Here is a 22323-nt window from a genome sequence, read left to right on the forward strand (position 1 = left end):
CAGTAAAAAATGTTTGGTCCAGTTGTGATCTTGGTACTTAAAATATAAAGTGCATCCACGCTTCTTAGAATTACCCCGAACCTCGGATACTTTATAAAATTTATCAAGTTATATTGCCAGTATAGGGAAAACAATATAATTGGAATCATATCTGGTTTCAATTCTTATTAAATGACCACAACATCATCCTGAGACAATTTTTTTTCAGCAATAAGAATACATTTGACAAAGTTAACTGTTAAATTGATGATATGCCCTTGAAGGGACATTATCGCTTTGCGACATGTTCTCACCCCTTATTTGTTGAATATTGGTTTTAAAAGTGTTAATCTTTCTTAACACAATTTGGGGCAAATGCATACAATGTGCAATAACATTTCATTACTATAACCACTTAATCTAGACTTTTGTGATAGCCAAACTTGTACCCATTTAGGTGTACCAACTTTTGTTGGGTAATGTCCAAACCTAATTTTGAGCAATAAATCCCTAACCGCTGGTTTCAAGCAAGAAGCTAGATAGAATTGGGGTTCAAGTTTATTATATGAATTGATAACATGACCAGGCATGCTTTTTTTTTATAGTCTGCACCCGATCGAATATTAAAGATACCAATTAAATTGATTGATTTAAAATCTGTTTTAGAATGGTTTTATTTCAAATCATATTATCAAAAGGTTGGAGCTTAAAGGTATTAAAACTTTCCGTTAAGTATGACCTTCATGGTCTTGTTTACTCCTTCTGATTAATTTCTTGCCACAACATATATGCAAGGGACTCAGGGTCCGATAAATTAAGGGAGAATAGACATTTTAAAAATGCAGCTTGTCTTACCAATGTTTGATTTTGCAAACCAAATTCCAGTTTAACTGTAGCATGTCCAACATTTTTTGAAATCCTAAAAATGTACTTAAAAACTTTTATTTGTAATGTATGCAGCAGTTGGCTATCTTTTCCTCTAAAAATTATTGACCCATATGTAAGCGCAGGGATAAGTTTTGCCTTCATTACTTTTAGTAAATGATTGTAACTAGGGCATGAAAGTTAGTCAGGCAATGTTCTAAAGGCAAAAGAAAATGAAGTTGCCCTGGCTTTTAAATTATCAAAGTGTGGTTTAAAAGTCATTCTATCATCCAGCGTAACTCCTAAGTAGGTATACTGCTTTCTCAGTTTCAATAGATAAATCCTTCATTTTCCATAATGTCTTATTTGATTTTGTTGCTCCTATAATAATATATATATTTTTTTGGCATTCATTTGTAAACCATTCGCCAATATATATTGATCAAATGACTCTATCAATCTTTGCAGCCCTATTTGCTTGTGACTCAGCAAAATAGTATAGTCTGCATATTGCAAATACTTTACACTTTGGCCTGCAAGAATTGGCGAGTGTGCATTAACACTAGGTAAATGATGCGACAAATCAGCCGTAAAAAGGTTAAAAAGACAGGGGGCAGGTACGCAGCCCTGTTTAAGGCCACTATATGTTTCAAGGCGACAAGTGGTACTACTTCCATCCCCCACTTTGACCTGTACCCACGTATTTGTATACAATAGCATAATCATATCTAAAAGGTTTTTTGGTACGCCCCATGCTGACAACTTTGCCCAAAGAAGGGTATGTGGAACAGAATCAAAAGCTGCCTTTAGATCTATATAACAAATAAAACGTTTTTGCTTTTTGTATTCGGTTTTCTCTGCCAGCAGGGTAAGTATCATCAAATTTGTTATACATAAATCACTGTTCCACTAGGCACGTGCCATGACTTTACATAGATTATAAAACCACTCTGCCAATTGGGCAACCTAGATAGTGCAATAGGATAAAATGCTACTAGATCACACACATCATAAAAATCACAATCCCAACACTGTACATATAGTGCGAATGTCCAGATGGCAATTCCAGGGCAGCTCAGCAATCGTCTGAGGCAGCATGCCGCACCAGCTGAATCTGGTTAAAAGTCAACGCACTGTCTACAATATGGGGCCACAGTCCCTGTAATTATAGCTCAAAAGCCCTTTGTTCTGGGGGCACTTCAAACACTGTTTAGAAGTGCACAACACCCCCATTCACACGCCAAGTCCTGGCTCCAGACACACTACATGGGGACGGAGACAGCATTGTACAATATAGGCACAGCCCTATTCAGGTGCAGGTGTAACTCTTCCCACGACTCTTAATGCAGACCATACCCATTCAGGGAAACTCCTCCAGCCACTCTAAATGCAGCCTAATTCTATTGAGCCTAGTGCTGAGTCGCCCAGGAAAGGCAGGACACATCTCAAACCCCCTTGTGACTGTCTAGGGTGAATGCACATCTCCTCTCTTTTGTCAGTATAAACCAGATGTTGAATACATAAGCAGGCATGACAAAAAAACATACGCTACCTCTTTCATGTCAGAAATTACCACTGAAGCACATATCAGTGAATCCCCAATGCAAACCTATGAGAGGGCAGCCTCACAGTAATGATAAACCAAATAGGCTGTTTGTCACTACCAGGACATGTCACACAGTAAAGGCACATGTCCTACCTTAATAGGGATAGTTAGGACCTACCATGGGGGGGACTTTTATGTAGTCCAAGGGGAGTTTCAAACATGGCAACACTTTACTATATCACTGTGGCAGTAAACTGCGCGTACAGGCCCCGCAGTGGCAGAGGCCTGAGACAGGTTTGAAAGGCTACTTCTGTGGGTGGCGCAAGTAGTCCTGCAGGCCCACTAGTAGCATTTAATTTACAGGCCCTGGGTCTATGGAATGCCACTATACAAGCGGCTTACAGGTAAATTAAATATGCCAAAATAGATGTAGACCAATCTTACCATGTATGAGAGCACATGCAGTTCTGCACTGATCAGCAGTGGTAAAGTGCCAGAGTCATAAAACCAACACAAACAGGTCAGAGAAAATACAGGAGGAAGGCAAAATGTTTGGTAATAACCCTGCAAAAAGGGCCAGTTCCAACAGCATTGCAATAGACTGAAGCTCATTCAAACCTATTATGATGTGGGTTTTTAAATGATATGCTACATAATGCTCCATTTCACAGAATTAAAGGCGAGCCTTGCTTTCCATTAATGTCAAAAACAGAAGAAAAGATCTGGGAAGTGCAGGCATACAATGTTTAACAACTGGAAACCAAAAGCAAATCCAGAGCAGTAGACATTACTTTTTATGTAGAGCCTTCTTACTTGTACATGCTGAAAGGGGAGATTTCAGTGCTTCATCCCATTCCCTGGACTTAAATAAATCTTTGAAAGAGGATTGGCTAAGCATGTACACCAGCTTACACATTTTTCATACATTCCGTATGTTCACTTTTACCAGTTCCTTTCTTTTGAATCGACGAGGTTTAATCTCAGTAAAAGTTAAAGTAGAGAGGGACAAGTGAATGTAATGCATGTAAAAAATTGTGCACTGTCCTTTTATGTGATTATGCAAAATTTGGCAAAAAGTACATGTAATTTTACTAAATGAAAAACCAGAATTTGACTCTACATTAAGACGCAAAATGCTTTGCAAGATCGAGAGGATGCATTTTACACACAAAAAAAAAATCACAAAAACCACAAGTAACACACACTTTTCTGGTCTTTCTGTGCAATCAGGCTAACTATTTACAGCAAACAACGTACAATTATGTCATGTAGAGGATTAGCGTAATTTGGGGAAGTTCACATAACAAGAGTACCAAGAAATTACGGAAATTACTGTAGATTATGCCATTGTGACAACCATTCGTTCAGGCTTAGGCAATATGTAGTACATGTCTGATATAGGGTGCACATGTTCACCATTTCTCAATAACGGCACTCTGAACCACCAAAACGAAGCCTGTGTGAATACTTTAGAATCAAGGGTTTGGCCCAGGAGAGGATGCAAAACTATGTTTTTGTTGGTGTAATTCAATTCTGAAGTAAATACTGGGTCAAATAACTAATTCTGCAGGATTTCCTATTTCTTGACTTTAAGAGAAAAGTTATCGATGATCAGGGATAATAAATATTTGGCTTAGTGGACCACATACTTTTCCCCTCTAGGGACTATGATTGAGAACGTAAAAGAGGAGCAACACAATGTTTGAGAATTAGGGACCAGATTGTGACAGGCAGGTCAATAGACTCCACTGACAAGCGATTTATAGAAAATGTTGGAACATTTCCATCTGAAGTGATATTAGACCAAGAACAAAAGACCAGTCGGGACCAACAATATTGAAAGTCATTGCCAAGAATAAGACTCTTATGTAGAAAGTTGGGGTGAAATCAAAAAGGAGTCAGAGAAGGAATTTCTGTACTCTGATAATTATTGGATTGGATGCCGTCGAGTGGGTAAACAAGTCAAAACATCTGTCTTTGGTTGCTAATAAAGCTGGACCTCATTATCTAATAGTAAAAAATGACCATATGAGGTAGGGAAGAAGCCAGGGAAAGGTGTGTGACATAGGAAGCCTGAAAAAGAAAAGTTGTTCAGTGGGATCCGTGATGATTCCAGAGAGACAAGGAAGTAGCTCAGTCCTTTACTTCCTATGTTCAGTCGTCCTTTAACACTACTAGAATAGAGGAATTGTACTTACTTGCTTATGTGGAAAGAATCAAAGGTCTCCTTGCTCTCCACAGTAGATAGACGCTCTTGGAAGAGAGAAACAGGTACTAAAGTTAGCTCAAATGGTTCACCAGTGGAATTATTTCAAATAAGTATCAGGTAGGGGCATCGTGTTAATGCTGCAAAAGCTTGACCCAGCAAAGATAGAAGGATGTTTATTGCTCTATTAATGCATGGCCACTCTGTGCTAATCTACAATCCCCAGGAATCACTGACAAAATATTGAGTACCACAATATCGAGGTACAAAAATATTGTAAAAAAATATCGAAGTCAAGTATATTGACATCCTATCTACATCATGGTAGGTACAAAAATATCGGAAACAAATATTGATGTCTAAAATATCGTTGTTGAAATATCGTATTTTTTAAATGTTAAAAAAATGTAAAATAAAGTAAATAATACATATATTTAAAATAAACAGTTAAATACATTTGTTTTATTAGAAATCATAACTAATACATATAGGGGCCGATTCCAATTCAGTAAAATCCCGTCCGAATCGTTGTACGGAGCCTTTTTCCTGTACTATTTGTACGGAGAACAATACCCGTACGTACTAAGTAGAACGATGTGTACCCAATGAAGTTCTCCGTACGATTCGTACCAAAGACTGTACGACTCAATGATCCGTACGAATTGTATTCGGAACACGCAGTACGCGACGTCCGTACGGTTCGAAGCAGCTTTTTCAGACCCAGCAAGTACGATTCGTGTCGATAGCACTCCGTACGACGCTTTTGCTACTGGTGTTTAAAACATTCGGAAAAGCAGATTTTGGCGTACGGAATGGATCCCCCGTGTACGGAGCGTACAACCCATCATTGCAGGGGAATGGTGCATCGGGGTACAGTGCGTACACCCCTGGATTACAGGGGTATGGTGCGTATGTGCTCGTGCGTACCCCCCATGAATGTAGGTGTACGGTGCGTAGGGGTATGGTCCGTACCCCCCCAAGGTCGTACATGTACGATACGTACACCCCCTGCGTACTCCCCTTGAATTTAGGAGTACGGTGCTTATGCGATAGTGTAGATCTCTGTACGAATTGCTTATACCTGATGTATCCGTACGAATCAAGCCCCCATTTCCCGGTCTGGATCGTACTTGGCGGGTCGTACAGCATGTTTAGGATTCGTACGGTTTACTGTGCGGGTCTATTTCTTACGGACTCACCCTTGACTTTCGTACGGTTTGTGACGATTCGTACGTATTTCGAGGCAACGGATCGTACTACGCGGTTTGGACGGATTACTACGATTTGTACGGAAACAGCTACGAATACGAATCGTCGTACGTATTCTTTTCCCGAATCAGAATCGACCCCATAATGTTAAAATAAATCAAACATATACATATAAAATATAATATATATTCTTAATGATATCCATAAAGAATTATTTTAATAAATTATAAATTGTTAAAAACATTCTATAAAGAAATACATACATACACATACAAAAATAATATAAATAAAAATTTAAAAAATAGACATAACAAATTTAAACACTACAACATTTTTAAACTTTTTAAAATAAATTATACACAACATTAACTAAAAGAATACAGAAAAATATTGGATAGCGGAGGGAATAACATTACTATTCCAACTCCAGGGAGTGCAACAGTAGAGAACATTTTTGGATAGTGTAGGGGTAAAAATAACTATTCCAACTCCAGGGAGTGCAACAGTAGAGAAAGTGTTGGATAGCGTAGGGGTAAAAATTACTGTTCCCCACTTCAGTGAGTGCAACAGTAGGGAAATTGTTTGATAGTGTAGAGGTGAAAATTACTATTCCCACTCCAGAGAGTGCAACAGTAGGGAAAGTGTTGGATAGCATAGGGGTTTAAAATTACTATTCCCACTCCAGTGAATGCAACAGTAGGGAAAGTGTTGGATATCAAGAGGTTAAAATTACTATTCAGACTCCAATTATTGCAACAGTAGGGAAAATGTTGGAAGGGGTTAAAATTACTATTCCCACTCTAAAGAGTGCAACAGTAGAGAAAGTGTCGCATAGCATAGAGGTAAAAATTACTGTTCCCGTTCCAGTGAGTGCAACAGCAGGGACAGTGATGGATAGCGTATGGATAAAGATTTCTGTTCCTCTCCAGTGAGTGCAACTGTAGGGAAAGTGTTGGATAGCATAGGAGTTATAATTTCTATTCCAACTCCAGAGAGTGCAACAGTAGGGAAAGTGTTGAATAGCGTAAGGGTAAAAATCACTATTCCCACTCCAGGGAGTGCAACATTAGGGAAAGTTTTGTATAGCATAGGGGTTAAAAATAACATACTTATCAATACATTTTTTTTTAATAAATAAGGAATTAAGAATAGATTAAAAATACATTATTTATAAATAACAATAAAATGAATAATTACTTTAATAACATTAAATTACTTCACACCCTATTCCCAAATAAACCCCCAACCCACTCGGCAGAAAAATTAACACAATTAATATAATTATCAATTAGTCAATTAATAACAATAATTACCAATTAATAGTTAATTGACAATAAATTGTCAATACCAAGAAATAATCATTAATACAAATTAATTACCAATTAATGATTAAGTTACAAAAAAATATCAATACCAACAAATATTAAATATTAATTAATTAATTATAATAAATTACTTCCCACCCTATTCCCCTATAAAAACACAACCCTCTCCAAAACTAAATTGACATAATTAATATATTTATCAATTAATCAATTCATACAAATTGATTACCAATTAACAATTAATAAACAATAAATTAATTAGCAATACCAAAAATAAAAATTATTAATTCATGTATTATAATTAATTTACTACTCACCCTATTCCCCTATAAACCCACAACCAGCTCCAATAAAAAGTAACACAATTAATATATTTATCAATTAATAAAAATGTATTACAAATTAATAATTCATTAACAATAAATTAATTATAAATCCCAATAAATAGAAATTAATAATTACTTAAATACAATTAAATTACTTACCACCCTATTCCCCGATAAACCCACAACCTGCTACATTAATAAAATATAAAATTTTATTAATAATAATTAATATTTTCTAAAAACGATGATTGAATTGACTACAATTAAACTTCCCACCCTATGACCTTATAAACCCACAATCCACTACAGTACTAAAATGCAAAATGTATTTTTTTTAAATTACTAAATTCTACAAATTTAATAAATATATTTAAAAAAAATACAAAACAACAAAACATCTTAAACACATACATATAAAATACATATTCAAATACATAACACTAATATAAACATTGATAATATTACCATTGATATTTTTGCTATCGATATTACTAACTTTGATATTAACAAAAACAATATTTCTTAACTTCAGGTCGATATTCTGGTCACCGATGTTCTTGATGTCGATATTCTGTCCCTACACTATTTAAAACTTGATATTTATGTTGGTCGAAATAAAAAACTTGATATTATGTCTGTGCACCAATTCCCGGGAAGACCAATATCCCTTTAAATATCAAAATCACAGTACCAGCTAAAGTTTTACAAATTGTCCTTGAAAGATAATTGAGAAACTAATGCATCACATCAATACTTCTTTAGTCCTGAGAGATGTTTGAGATTGGCAGTCCAGTGCTAAATATATAAAAGTGTCAGTGCTAAAATTCAGTTCATAAGCCCACAGCCAGTGCTATTAAATATCAGCACCCCAAATAGCAATGCGAGTAGTCTTGAATCCACAATTCCAACTCATGGCTCTTTAATCTGCTATCAGACACTTCCTGCCTCTTTATCCAACTCTAGCATGCTACTGCTTTCTCCCTATATGCAGCGTTTTCTGCTTTATTTTTCTCTCGCCTTTGTGTGATTTTCCATGTGTTGCTCTCAAGGAAAAAAAGTACCGGGCCCCCAAAAATGAGTGTTGGTGGGCTCCACTGACAACAATCCACTCAAATGAAGCACTTGAAATTGGGCTTTAGATGACTGTATGGACGTATGAAGTACAAACGAACACTAGCTGGACGGATTATTGGTTTCTTGCTTTACAATAAGAGTGCATTTGATTCCATTGAATGGCCGCCTATTTTTGCTACAAAGAAGGGTACTTGACCATTGTTTCTGTTCTGGCAGTAATTACAACATAAAGAACCTTAATTTGATATTTTCATCTAACTGTAATGTCACTTTAACCTTTTTTTTGTCAGTTAATTGCTCAGGTTTTTTAATATTAAGTAAAATATTATAGCCATACCTAATTTTGATGTTGCTTTAACCTTTGTTTTACTCAGTGAATTTGTAGAGTTTTTAACAAAAAGTTATATTGTATTACCATACTGTTGGAAAGTGGGTTATTGGTAGTGGTAAATATGCATCTACCAATGGCAATAACCCACTTTCCAACTTTTGGTGGCAGCAGTGGGATTTCGGAAGTCAAAGCTCTTTAAAAGTTTCTAAGTCCCACGTAGGAGAGGTGACCGGGATCAACCACAAGGATTCAATTCAAGCTGCCAACCTTCAACCTTCTAGCGCCGAGACGCCCATGGGCCTTTGTTTGCGCTTTAGAAATATCAAAAATAAATAAACCGTTAGCCGGCCTGGATCCTTGGTTTGTCCCGCTTGAAAACTCCAGAGTCTGACTTCCATAAGTTTGTCCGGAAGCTTATTGCACAGCAAGCTGGCGATCCCTCACCGAATCTGGGCTGGCTGAGAGCTTCAAGGGACCCTGGGAAGAAAAGCTCCAGAAACGTTTCTAAGTCCGAAAGTTAAAACTTTGACCAAGACCTACACCGAGGGATAGCAGCGCAAGGCTCCATCGCAATCGACCTGAAACTTTGACTTTGTCCTGTCTAGCATGACCAGATGTCCCAATAGGCGCTATAGTTTTCTATGTGCTCTATAATGCTAAATCTTTCAAAAAAACATATCTCTGGTTTCCTACTTCTGATTTTTTCGTTAAGGTGTAATTTCAAAGATAGAAAATATTTCCTATTTTTACAAATTGGTGTTAGATTTTTATTTTGTGTTGTGTCTTAATTATTTATTGAATTGTCTGCCTGAACGCACCCAAGCTACCAAGGGTTGAGCATGGGAATATTTTTCTAAGACCTATTCTGAGCCCTATATTGTGTTAGTGGTATTATTGCCAGTAGTAGATGAATATTTACCACTACTAATAACCGACTTTCCAACACATGCCTAAAGAGGACTAGGCCAAGCCCAGGGCCCAGCCCAGTGGGCGGCCATCCCCTTGCTGCAAGCAACACACTCATTATATAAGAACAATACCCTCCATCACACTTCCTTTACAAACACAACATTGCAGGCCAGTACTCCACCACACCCAGTCATACTAGCTGGCCAAACACACATGACCACATGCCAGATGGAAAAAAGTACTTAAATCAGCACTGAACACCATGCTCTCTGGAAACTGCACAAAAATCAAATGAAACACCTCCTCACAACAATGATGACAGCCACTGAGACAGCACTGACATAACAAAACAAACAGCCGTTCATCACAGCACCACTACTGCTAACACCAGTCCACATTAGGTACACCGGATCAACATAATAAGGTGCCAGGTTAAGGAAGTCCCCACATACTACATCCTACAACTAGATATTACCATCCATATGCATTACAAACTCACACAAGTACACACAATCACAAACCAACAATACAATCACCAATGTACACTTCCTCCAGAACAATGCACCCTCCCATTTGTACAAAATGAAGTCCTTGCATATTGTACGGTGTCATCACTTATTTCCATAACACTTAAGACATTTATTGTAAGTTGCAATGATGACTCTTCACTATTAACCACCTTTTGTATATGTATTTATTCTTTAGAAAAATTATCACAATGCATTAGAGTAGCAAGAGGGGATATGCAAATTTCTAGATTGAATCCACACTCCCTCAGCTTTCTGATAGACATTTCAAGCAATTGTATCTGACTCGGTGGAGACCTCTAGTGAAGAGTTGAGGATCTGCAGCAACTTATCAGCCCTTGCACTTCTTTCTGGCACAGTAGTGTTGCAGTTACTTGCATTCATTGTGCGCAAACATTCCAGGATGATAGAGTCATCCTGGAATAGCTGCCTTTCTCCATACTACATTCTAAACAGAAAGAGACATTTTAATGGTGAAATTGCAAACGTTAATATTTTTGTTTATTGCACTTGTTTGAGAACAATTTGGACCTAGATGAAAAGAAGTGCTGTAGGTATCTTCTCAAGATGTCAACATTGTGTGCTTCTTACATAACTCGCTCTTTCAAAAAGTAAGTATCCGCCCAGCAGCAGCCAGGACATGACTGTGTCTGTGAGGACCTCTGTTGGTAATAGAGTGCAAAGAGTTGTTCATCCACAGTGTGCTCTTCTGTGAAGATCTCTGTTTTTAATATAACACAAATGTAGCTTTCCATTACATTTGCACTTTTCTGTGAGGTGTCTGCTGGGAGTATATCACAACTGCAGTTTTCTATATCCATTGCACTCTTCTATGAAGTACACTGTTGGTAGTATGAACAGTTGAAGCTTTCCATTTCCATTGCAGTCTTCTGTGAGGGCCTCTGTTGGTAGTATGACACAACTACAGCTTGACATCTCCATCTACTTTGTACTCTTCAGTAAGAACCTCTGTTGGTAGCATAGAGTCACTGCAGAGAGCTATATCTCTATTGCATCTTATGTGAGGACCTCTCTTAGAAGTATAGTACAATGCAGCTTTCTATCTCTATTACAATCTTCTGTGGGGATTTCTGTTGGTAGTATAGCACAACTGCAGCATTCCATCTACATTGTACTCCTCTGTGGGGACCTCCATTGGTAATAGAGTGCAACTTCAGCTTTCCACCTTTATTAAACCCATCTTCCTGAGTTGACTTCAGTTGGCTGTATAGTCTAACTGCAGCTTTCTATCTCCATCTCCATTGTAGTCATCTATGAGGATGTCTGTTGACAGCAGAGTGCAACAGGTTTTTCACCTACATCATAATCTTCTATGAGGACTTCTGTTGGTGCAACATGAGTATATGTATAGGTTGCATAGTGATACAGCAGTGTTAGAAATGGGGGTCTCTAATTAGCGGTATGCACCTTTGTCCAAGTAGGTACCCTTGCTTCTAGTTAGATGTAGGGAGTTACACATCTTAGATAACCACTTCTCACCCCCATGGTTGCTTGGCACGAGCAGATAAGTTTATCCCAAAGGCAATGTGTAGAATATTTGTACCCAAACAACCAGTAAAACAGTGAAGACACCTCAAATGGACCCCACACCAGTTTAGAAATATAAAGTATCTTTACTTAAACCAAACAAGACCAAAACGACAAAAATCCAACATACATGTATCAAGATATCACAGTTAAGATAGTTATTTCAAAAATAGAACTGTTGAAACCAAGCTAGCTCCCCAACTGGGCCTATTTCCAAGTCATGACAGGTACAAATCCAAAGTACGGTGCTGACTGTGAAGTCCGCGGGCTGGGCACAGTCACACAGACACCCTTAAACAGCACCTTAGAAACAAAGTCAACAGACGATGTACGACATCATGGAGGTGATGCATTGGAGCCAGGGGGAAGCTGGTTGCTTTTTGTCACAGAGGAGGTGAGATGTCGTGTCCAGGACAGGAAAAGATAGGGGCATCTGTGATGAGGGGTTGGTTCCGGTGAGGCGATTCGATGTCGAAGAGTTTGCAAAGTCACCCTCATTTATTATCAGCTCGGGGATAACTTGGTGCTGGCGCTGGCAGTGATGGCATTGGTGCAAGCAGTAACGTCGGAGAGCTGATAAATGCTGGCATTGAAAGTGCATCAGAGCTGTTGTGCAGGTGGGTGGAGCACTGTGCACTTCACTAGCGGTGCCCCCGGCCTCGGTGCAGGTTGCTGCATCACCGGTGCGCATGCGCGACGGATCAGCGCTCCAGAGACGCCGACCGACACGAGGATCTTCATCCCCCCAGGAGGCCTTTAAAAACCTTACAGCACCCGCCCTAATTCAAGTGGGACGCAGTGCTGACTGAGCATCAAGCTCCTCCGACAGAGGCAATCACACCCCGTTGGGTCCTTCATCCTTGAGAATACCCACCCGGTCCGTTTGAATAAATAAGTGCTACTTCGTCACCCCCTGTGAGCGCGACTGCTTGCACCCCAGTTCTCCATACCTGTGAAGTGGCCTTGCAGACCAGTAGGATAAACTCCCCCGGCCCTGATGAGAGTCCCCTCATTGTATAGGACTCGAAACGCGTAGGCCCCTTGCAGAGTGCTGCTCCCCCCTAAACTAATAACTCAAATAACTGTGAATTCTGATACCCTGTACATGTGTATATACAATGTGTGACATTATCTAAGTGGTTGATGACTAATCTTTAATTTTTGTATATATGTATAGACTTATGGTATATCACAGATGAATATTGTATGAGCAGCCTTTGTTGTCTTTGTTTTTCTCTTTTCCCAATCTTTGTGCTGTTATCCTTTTTTCGTGATTATTTTGAAATTTTATGTATATATGGATGCCTGATTTTGTATGTTTGTGATACGGATGACTAGGTGAATGAGTACTGTATATATAATGGTGTAGTGTTGTATAAAATGTACTAAATTGTTAAAAATTGTCCTTGTGAAAAGAATTGAATAAATTGCTATTAACTAGCAACAGCGTAGGTTGGAATCTATTTTTCTAACTTATCAACAAAACTTTCAGGTCAAATCAATTTTCCAGTTCTGGCACTTCTTTTTGTTTATCATGCATCACCGGTGGTGGCACTGACAGCATCAATGTTGTTCTTCCTGCTTTGCAGCACTAGCCATACAATTCTCAGGGGCCAGGAACATGAATTGGAGCCCTTTGTTAATACAGGAGTCAAGGTGTTGGCCAGTAGGTGTAGGTGAAGTCTTTGTGGCCCTATGACTTCAGAACAGGAGACAAGCATACACAACGCTTGGAGACTCTTCTTCAAGCAGGTTCGCAAAAAAGTTCCTGTCTTTGTCCCCTTTTTGGCAGAAGCAGCAACTGCAGGCCAACACAGCAAAGCAACACAGCAAAGGGGCAGTAGCCTCACCTCCCCTTACAGCTCTCCAACTCTTCTTCTTGGCAGATATTACTCAGTCTTAAGTCAAAAAGTGATAACATTTTCTGGGGTTTCTGGTCCAATACATGTACCTCATTTTCTCTTTGTTTTCGTTCTGGCAAGGGTCTCTGAGCCCAGAAATCAAGCCCTAATTTAGGCATAACCGATGCTAACCAAATACAGGCATGGCTACTTCCACCCATACAAAACGTCACAACAATTTCTTGGAAAACCAGCTTAAGCAGTTAGGGAACTTCCCCTTGCTTGAATATTGATTTTTCCAAGAACTCAGTTACTTTACAAAGAACAACTATTCCCTAGGGGTTCTTTTCTGACGTTCATATGTCACCACTCTACGTCAAACTATGGCATTCCTAAAGCACCTTCAAGGTATAAATATACCTTCACTTGCTCTAGCAAGACACGCTGTTTCAGAGCAGTTCGAATACCTACTTGCCTGACGCAGCTCCCTACAGCAAGTGCAGAAGGAATCCGACTCTCCAGCTGATGCACTGATCAGGAAGATGCCTTTCTCCTGCCGAGAATCCAGCTCCAGTGTTTCCGGCTCGCCTTGCTGGGTGTGGGAAAATCGAGTCCCGAGACAGAGATACCAGACTACTTCATTCTAACAAGGTATGGAGCTGATTAGAACCTAGAGAAACCTTTGGTAGATTCTTGGAAAAAAAACTAAACCTATGCTACACAATACTTCCTTTTTCCCTCGTACTAGACTTAGGCTAGGTACATTGGGGTTGGCGTATTTTAGAAGCACTATTCGGGTATTTTAGTCAATGTTATTTATGTATGTATTTTGATATGGCTTAGAAATCATACAATGCTCTTACAGTATTATTTCATATTACTGTTTACGCTGTACATATTATACTTTGCAGTCTGTATAATGATTGTAGCAGTTCACCTCTCCTGCATGAGAAAGAAGACTGTTCAATAAACTCATTTTATTGAAAATGCCTGTCTCTCTATTTCTCTGCAACTCTGTTGAAACGAAGCATGCACGATTGACTGAGTGAAATACTTATCTATTGTTTCCGCGACTCTGAGAGATATATTCTTATTCTTGGGAAACAAAGTTGTCATGTTTATGCGGTTGTCAGAAACAAATCCCTTCTTGTGTATTCGAGAAAGTTGGCACACATACAATTAAGTTTAGTATATTCGATAGAGATCTAGTTGACCTCAGTCCTACGTCTAATCTATAGGATATATTATTCCACTGCGCAGAGCCTATTGAGAATATAGGATCTACACCACATGGTGCCCAACGTTTGTTAAGACACTAATTTAATGCTAGTTACTAAAGTAACTCAGTCGTGCTTTTCTCAGAGACCCCTTTTTCCGTAATACTCCAATAGACGTCTGCAATGGGTAAATGGATATTATCCGCCATAGCTGAGTAGGACGAAAATCCTATGTATTCGTTTTTTGTTTTTTCAACGTTGAAGGATAGAATGTTCCAAAATATTGTGAACTTTATCTTTGTTTCCTTGAAACTTGCTCTGCAAATTTCATTAAACAATGTCGAATAACGGCAACAACACCGAGGCTGTTGGAGCTACAGGCGATAACACCGTACAAGCTTTAAACTTTACAGGTTTCCTAGAGACCGACAATGATGCTATAAGCATTCCAGAAACTTTAAGGAAAGCCATCACTATAAAACTCATACGAAATGGCCTATCAGCAAGAGGTGGTAGGGTAATTTTTGTGATAGAGGCACACGAATATCATCAGACAGAGGTATTCTATTCATGGATTGTCTTTCCTGAAGCAAATCCAGGAACAAAAGTGTTTGTTTCACTTCTACAAAGAAGAAGAACCACCGGAGGAATACATTTCTTTCGAGGACATTGAAATTCCACTAACATACCAAGAGCATACACTCTGCTTTAAAGGCACGCCAAAACATATACATCACATTACCAGGCTCGGTCCCCTAGGTAGACCAGGAGCAACATGGCTGGTATTAACCAGCTATACACCACATCTTTGAAGAAATGTCGGATGAGGAAGTACTAGTTCAACTAAAAGAACTAATCAAAATTTATAGACAATTGGTTCAATATGTTATGCAGACTTTTACTTTCCAAATGGCAATAAGGATTCCACAAAACACCCTTTACCAGGCGAACATAAATAAAATGACACCACAGACTCTACATTCAGTCGTTGGTAAATTACCCGCAAAATGAGAACAAATTCCATTCTGGATAGCCCAAGAAATTACTCAAATCAAGGAAGTATTTCCTGATACTACCCCTCATGAGAAAGACATAATTCTAACAATCTGTTTACCAATGGGGATCGCACAACACCTGGAGGACTGCGACACTTGGGGTACAGTCTTTGCTGCAATCTACACCAAAACACATGGTGTTCCGTCTATGGCGGTAATACCAGATGTCCTGAAACAGATTCAAAATGAATACGGGCAGAACCTGCTTTAATTCGTAGGTATGAAATTACTGAAAGATTTCAAACAGGTATCAACAATAATATTAGCTAATATTAATGGTGAAGCAGCAACCGTGGCGATCAGCCAAAAGCTTAGAGAATTTGATGTACCTGAGCAACCACATGAACACACAGAAAGGTTAAACAAGACCATGCCCACTTTCAAAAAGTCAGAACACAGAACAATGTTCACTACCGTTCACTCCTACTACTCATGGAGTAACGAAACTATTGGATAAAGGATTGATACACTATTCAGATACTCTCTTGACACTGGAGCTGGATTAACATATGTGGTTCATAACATTGGATGTGTTCATGTTTATTTTCTAAAAATGTATTTTGCATCAGATTAATGTATGAATTCATTTGCTGATTTTGTCATGTTGCAAGCTGTTACTAATAATTTTTTCACAGTTTCTATGTCCATTTTTGTTTTTAAGTGTATGTTATTGTGAATTATATATACATGTAAGTTCATGTGTGAATTTGATAAGTCTATGTTTCTTTTTCAGTACAATAAAGTTGTTTTGATTAACTTAAAGAAAAAGGAATGGTCTAATAAAAATTCCATTCGGACAGATAAAAGAGTTGACTGTTCGTTACACTATGATTAGTAGGAGTGTACGGCACAGAGACGGGTTAATTGTTTTGTGTTCTGAATTTTGAAAAGCCCTACCTGGCCACGGTCCTTTGGGTTTAACCCCTATAGTCTTTTGCACTTTCTAAAAGTGGCATGTTCAAACATGCAATTTTAAAACCATCTTCACTAAAAGATATGCTTTTAAATTTCGATTTCAGAGAGCATAAGCTCCATTTCTCTATCTTCTTCCAATGGAAAGTTACACTTGTAAGATGTTACAGTGCAGCTCCGATGTTAGCCTATGGGGCAGACAGCCTCTCAATAGTGAATTATCAGGACATGTCAAATACACCAGTACAGGTCTTACCTTTCACATTCCCTGTACCGTTCCCATGAGGGTACCTGGGGCCTACCTGAGGGGTGCCTTATCTGTAAGAAAAGGGAGGGTATAGGGCCTGTCAAGTGGAATCACTTGCCAGGTCAACATGGCAGTTACAAACTGCGCACACAGACACTACAGTATAGGTCTGAGACAGATTTACAGGGCTATTCATGTGGGTGGCACAATAAGTGCTACAGGCCCAAAAGTAGCATTTGAATTAGAGGCCTTGGCACACTTAGTGTACTTTACTAGGGACTTACCAGTAAAACAATTATGCCAATTATGGATAACCAGTCATCATTACAGTTTACACAGGGAGCACTGCACTTTGACACTGATCAGCAGTGGCAAAGTGCCCAAGGCATCTAAGACAGAAAAATGTAAACCCATCACACAGTCAACAAATGAAGGTGGTAGAGGCAATATTTCAGGTGAAACTGCACCATGGATGCCAAGTCTAACAATCAGCTTTCCAGCACTTTTCTAAGGCTGTAGAAAACATAGACCTAGATGCAGAGCAGAGCTGTATCCATTTGCTCTAGATGTCAACTTTGCCAGTTCACACTTATATCTGTTTTGTGTGATACTAGCATGGTTTCGCATTTGGAAAGAAAAAATAGTCAGGTTTCATAACACAATCCTCTGTAGCCTGTAAGTGAATATTGCAAGAACGTCAGAAATATTTTCTTGTTCGTCTAGTATTACTATTACTGTGTTTAGCTATTAATGAAAAAATCAAATAGCAGAATGCAGAAAGTGTTGCTATCCTCTGTATTTTATGCCCCCTTCATCTCTCTTTCGGCATTAAACATTTATAAGAGACTTCTCATAACTGCTCAAGTTCTCTCTCGCCCCATATTATAACTTTATGTTGAATACAACTGCAGATCTTTCTCTTCTGAGATGACTTCTGTTGGTAGTATAGTACAACTGCAACTTTAAATACTTCAATTAGGACACATTTTGGATATATCATGCAACCTAACCTTTCTAGTAATTGCATTCTCCTTTGAGAACATCTGTATAGTATAGTTAACATACAGCTGTACTGGTCCTGGCTTGGTTGCCAGTAGCAACCTCATAAGATTCTGGGTGAAAAAAAGAGCCGACGTTTGACATCTTTGGGTTGTGTAGAGACTCGTGTCACAGTCTACCGATGACAAAAGCAAATAAAAATACCTTCTGCGCTGTGTAAATATGGAAAACAATAGTGTGAATATGGGAAAGATACATTCATTTATGAAAATAAAATGACGTCCCTATTAACGAAATTGCCTGTTCTGAACTCCCCATCAACCCGAATCGCAAATACATAGGCAAGCTCTAAGACCCAGGTCCAGGGTTTCTGATTCATAGGTCACAAGTGGGATGGTGCACAACTAACAGATAACCACACGAACAGGAAGCCCTAGACCAATCCCACAGATAGGCCCAGCGACATAATAATGGTCAAGTGAGAATGGCCCAAAAAAAGCACATATGGATGGAGGGTGTACGCGTACTCCTAAAACACCATAAAGTGAGATGCCTCCTGATTTAGTATCACATATCCAACCAGAGCACAGCACACACAGTGATCACGCACTCCCCATGTCAGACATCTGGACATGTAACCCACAAATCACATTGTGTAAATGCATGGTCAAGTCCCACCTGTAGTAACCATTTGACCATTAATTTTGGACTCTAAGGCAGCAACCAACATTCCTCACCATAAATGGCTCACCAGAGAACTTTTGCAACTTAATGAAAACTGTATTTAAAAAGGATTCGAACTGAATGAAAAATTGAAACAGACCTCAGACCTTGCACCTGTAACTGTTCTCCTGGCTGCTATGTTTACTTAAACAAACTATTCCTGTTTTGCCAAACGCCTCATGTCTCTTATTTTTCAAGGTATTTCAGATTTACGGAACTACTGCAAAACAAAAACATTACACTCCATGAATGAGGAAAATAATTAAATATGTTATACAAGTCTGGTTCTTATATACAAAACAGTTCTTGATGCATTCGACAAACAGAAAAAACCACATCTAAGCTGTTAAGACGTGTGAAGAAAATGTTGCTGTGGGATGATCCAAGATTTGTTTAAAAATGTCTCAAACTATCAGTGGTTGAAGGCTGACATTAAACTCTTTTCTATATGTATGAAGTAAGTATTAAATACAATATGTTTGCAAAATGGGACAACCACCATTACACCCCAAACCTAATACTGGTGCAAACACCAGTAAACTTGAAACCAAAAAAACATGCATACACTCTCATTCTTGTATTAGTTCTTAAGACATTCACTGTTACCATATAAAAGAGACAGTTGAGGCCAAACCTTTCACCTTTGCTAATGCTTTTGACTGATTTTGTTGTAAAGAGAGATGCTGTCCAGCATGCCATGGCCTATTATCAATCACGCGCTGGGTGTCTGAGTAGCAGTGAGACTCACACCTGAAGAGTGGGGAGATGGCCATGACTGTTAGCCCGGAAGGGGTGTCATGCAAATGTAAATGTGTGTATACTTGTAAAGCGCACTATCACCTAAAAGATATCTTGGCGCTGTATACCGCTGTGGAACCCTTCCTGGCTTTCCCTGTGAGATGCCCCTTACTGGGCACCTCCAAGGTGGAGGCCAGGCATCCTAGTGCTTTCTGGCCGTTGTGGAGATTAAGCAAGCAATTGCCCAGAGTTGCAGAGTGGGACCCATGATTAGAGTAGGCACCTAGGCGAGAATTATCGAGTCCGTGGACATTGAGCCCAAGACCCTGCCACGTTGGAAATTGAACCCTGGTCCCGGGCCAGACCTCTGCCTCAGGGTCTGCCGCTCTAATCGGTGAGCCACACTTCTCCATGCTGGTACAATCCAATATCTGGTATTATACCTGATGCATAATGTAGGTAATTTTGAATATCTTTAGAGAAACTTTCAGTTACTAATATAACAATATTCAACAATGTCAAGTTGTTCTTAACGATTATTGTCAGTAAATATAAAGTATTTTTTAAATAAAATACTAGAAATTGCAATTCTGTGTTCACACACATAAGCTTAATAATGTTTTTCATTCCTTCCTAATAGGTTTCCTCAAACAATGCGTTAATTGACTGCAGTTTGGCTAATGACTGTCAGATTAGAATACATCTTGATACAGATGTTTCCTAATGACTATGTTGTGCTCAAGAAAGTTCAGATTGGTATTAATTATCTTAATTGGATGAAATCAATGGTGCAGACGCATTTGCTACTGAGTCGTAACTCTGATTTACATATTAATGTTTAACATAACATTTTAATAGATCTTCACTACATATGCAGGAATGTTATTTTCCTACGAATTGCAGATACCCTGGCTGGCTTAAGTAAAACCCTGAAGTTTGCACTAAGACATGCATACATTTCTTAACAACGATACAGGATGTGAATATTATATATGCAAATACGTTTTGCTTCAGAAATTAATGTTAATATGCTGGTTTCACGAGATATTGAACAAAGATAAAGGGACAGTGGGTTTATCTAAAAATCTGCAGGAGAGATTTTGCAATTATAGAGATGGGGGAGGCACATGTTAAAAGGCCCATGTATGTGTTTCAGAGAAATTTTAGAAAGTGAAAATGCCTACATTTGGACATGATCCTGAAGGAGCCAGATCCAAAAATCTCATTAAAATATGAACAACTTATTCCAGGCTAGGGTGAATTTACATACGTATTCTAATGCACGTATGTGCTATAACTCGCATGTGACTCAAGCGCATTCGGGCCGCTGTCTTTGAATAGAGAATTTGCACATGGCTACCTGCAGACTAAAAATTATTTCTTTTGTAACTTGCTTGTCCGTAGTTTCGCTTTTACGGAATGCTAAGCACTAGAGTGTCTTTTCTCATATTTCCGAGTTTAAGGCGCACAGCTGGTTGTCTGAAGGACACTTTCTTGGAGGGATAATGTCTCTATAGATAAGTAATGCCCCGGTACTTAATGGTAATCTTCATTACTCCGAGTATAGTCGTCCTTGCCACATGACTAACAAAGTGAGCTTCAGCTCCACACCAGAACCCTCCAAAGCAAAAAGTCAGCCTCCCATGCCTCCCATGCCTTCCCAAGATGGCCGGCCCATTACCACCTGACCTCTATAAGAGGCCGGCCAGCCCAACCCACCAGCCTGAAACTACAAAGCATAAACTTGAAGCCGATAGCCAGACAGGGAGGGAGGGATGGGAACTCATGTGGCGAGGAAGACTATACTCGGAGTAATGAAGATTACCGGTAAGTAACCGGGGCATTACCTCCTCGTTAGTCTTCATCGCCACATGACTAACAAAGTGAGCACATACCAAAGCCAAGTGGCTGCATGGAAACTCACAAGAAACCAACGGACCAGGATGGGAACCCCACGGAAGAGAGAAAAATCCAGAAGGCCAGCGAATGGAAGAACCACCCCAGAGGGAGGCAACCACGAGCAGGAAGACCAGCCCGGGACAGAAAAACACCGGGAGGGCCAAAAAACCGGACCCCAAAGACACGAAGGGCCCAGAGAAAAACGTGCCCCAACCAAAGAACAAAGGATGAGAGAGAAGGCACGGCACCAGACCACACGGAGCCAAAAAGCAACCGTAACAGGCCCATGAACAGAAAAGCAGCCATCAGGACCAAACACGCCTAGACCGCCCAAAGGACAGCCGAAAGCGAGAGGGGAGCAAAAACCCAAACAGACCATGAGCCACCGAGGCAGCACAGGAACCGAAGAAACAGAGGGCAGCCCCACCACAGCGACCCAACAAAAAGGCCACAGCAGCAAGAGACACAGGGCGACGGAAGCCCACATGCACCGTGACCAGCAACAGCAAGAGAGCTAATCCACCCCCAAACCAAAAACCGGAGGGGAGGAGAAAACAAAAACCACCAGATCCGGCGGCAACCAGGGCCAGAAGCAAAAGGAACGAGAGGGAAACCAGACCAGCAGGAGCCGAAAGAACGGACGGAGGTGCAGAAACAGCACCCCACCCGAACAACAAAAAAAGAAAAATAGGGCACCCAAGCCCCACCAGCAAGGAGAGGAAGGCGGGACACGGAGCACAGCTGCCCAAAGGATCCCAGGACGGAAGCCAGACTGCAATGAGAGAGCCCAGGCAGGTGCAAAGCAAAACAGACCCCTGAGGTCGCAGGAAACCACTACAAAGCGAACC

The sequence above is a fragment of the Lissotriton vulgaris genome, chromosome 3_2 (genome assembly GCF_964263255.1).
Source record: "Lissotriton vulgaris chromosome 3_2, aLisVul1.2, whole genome shotgun sequence".
NCBI lineage: Eukaryota > Metazoa > Chordata > Amphibia > Caudata > Salamandridae > Lissotriton > Lissotriton vulgaris.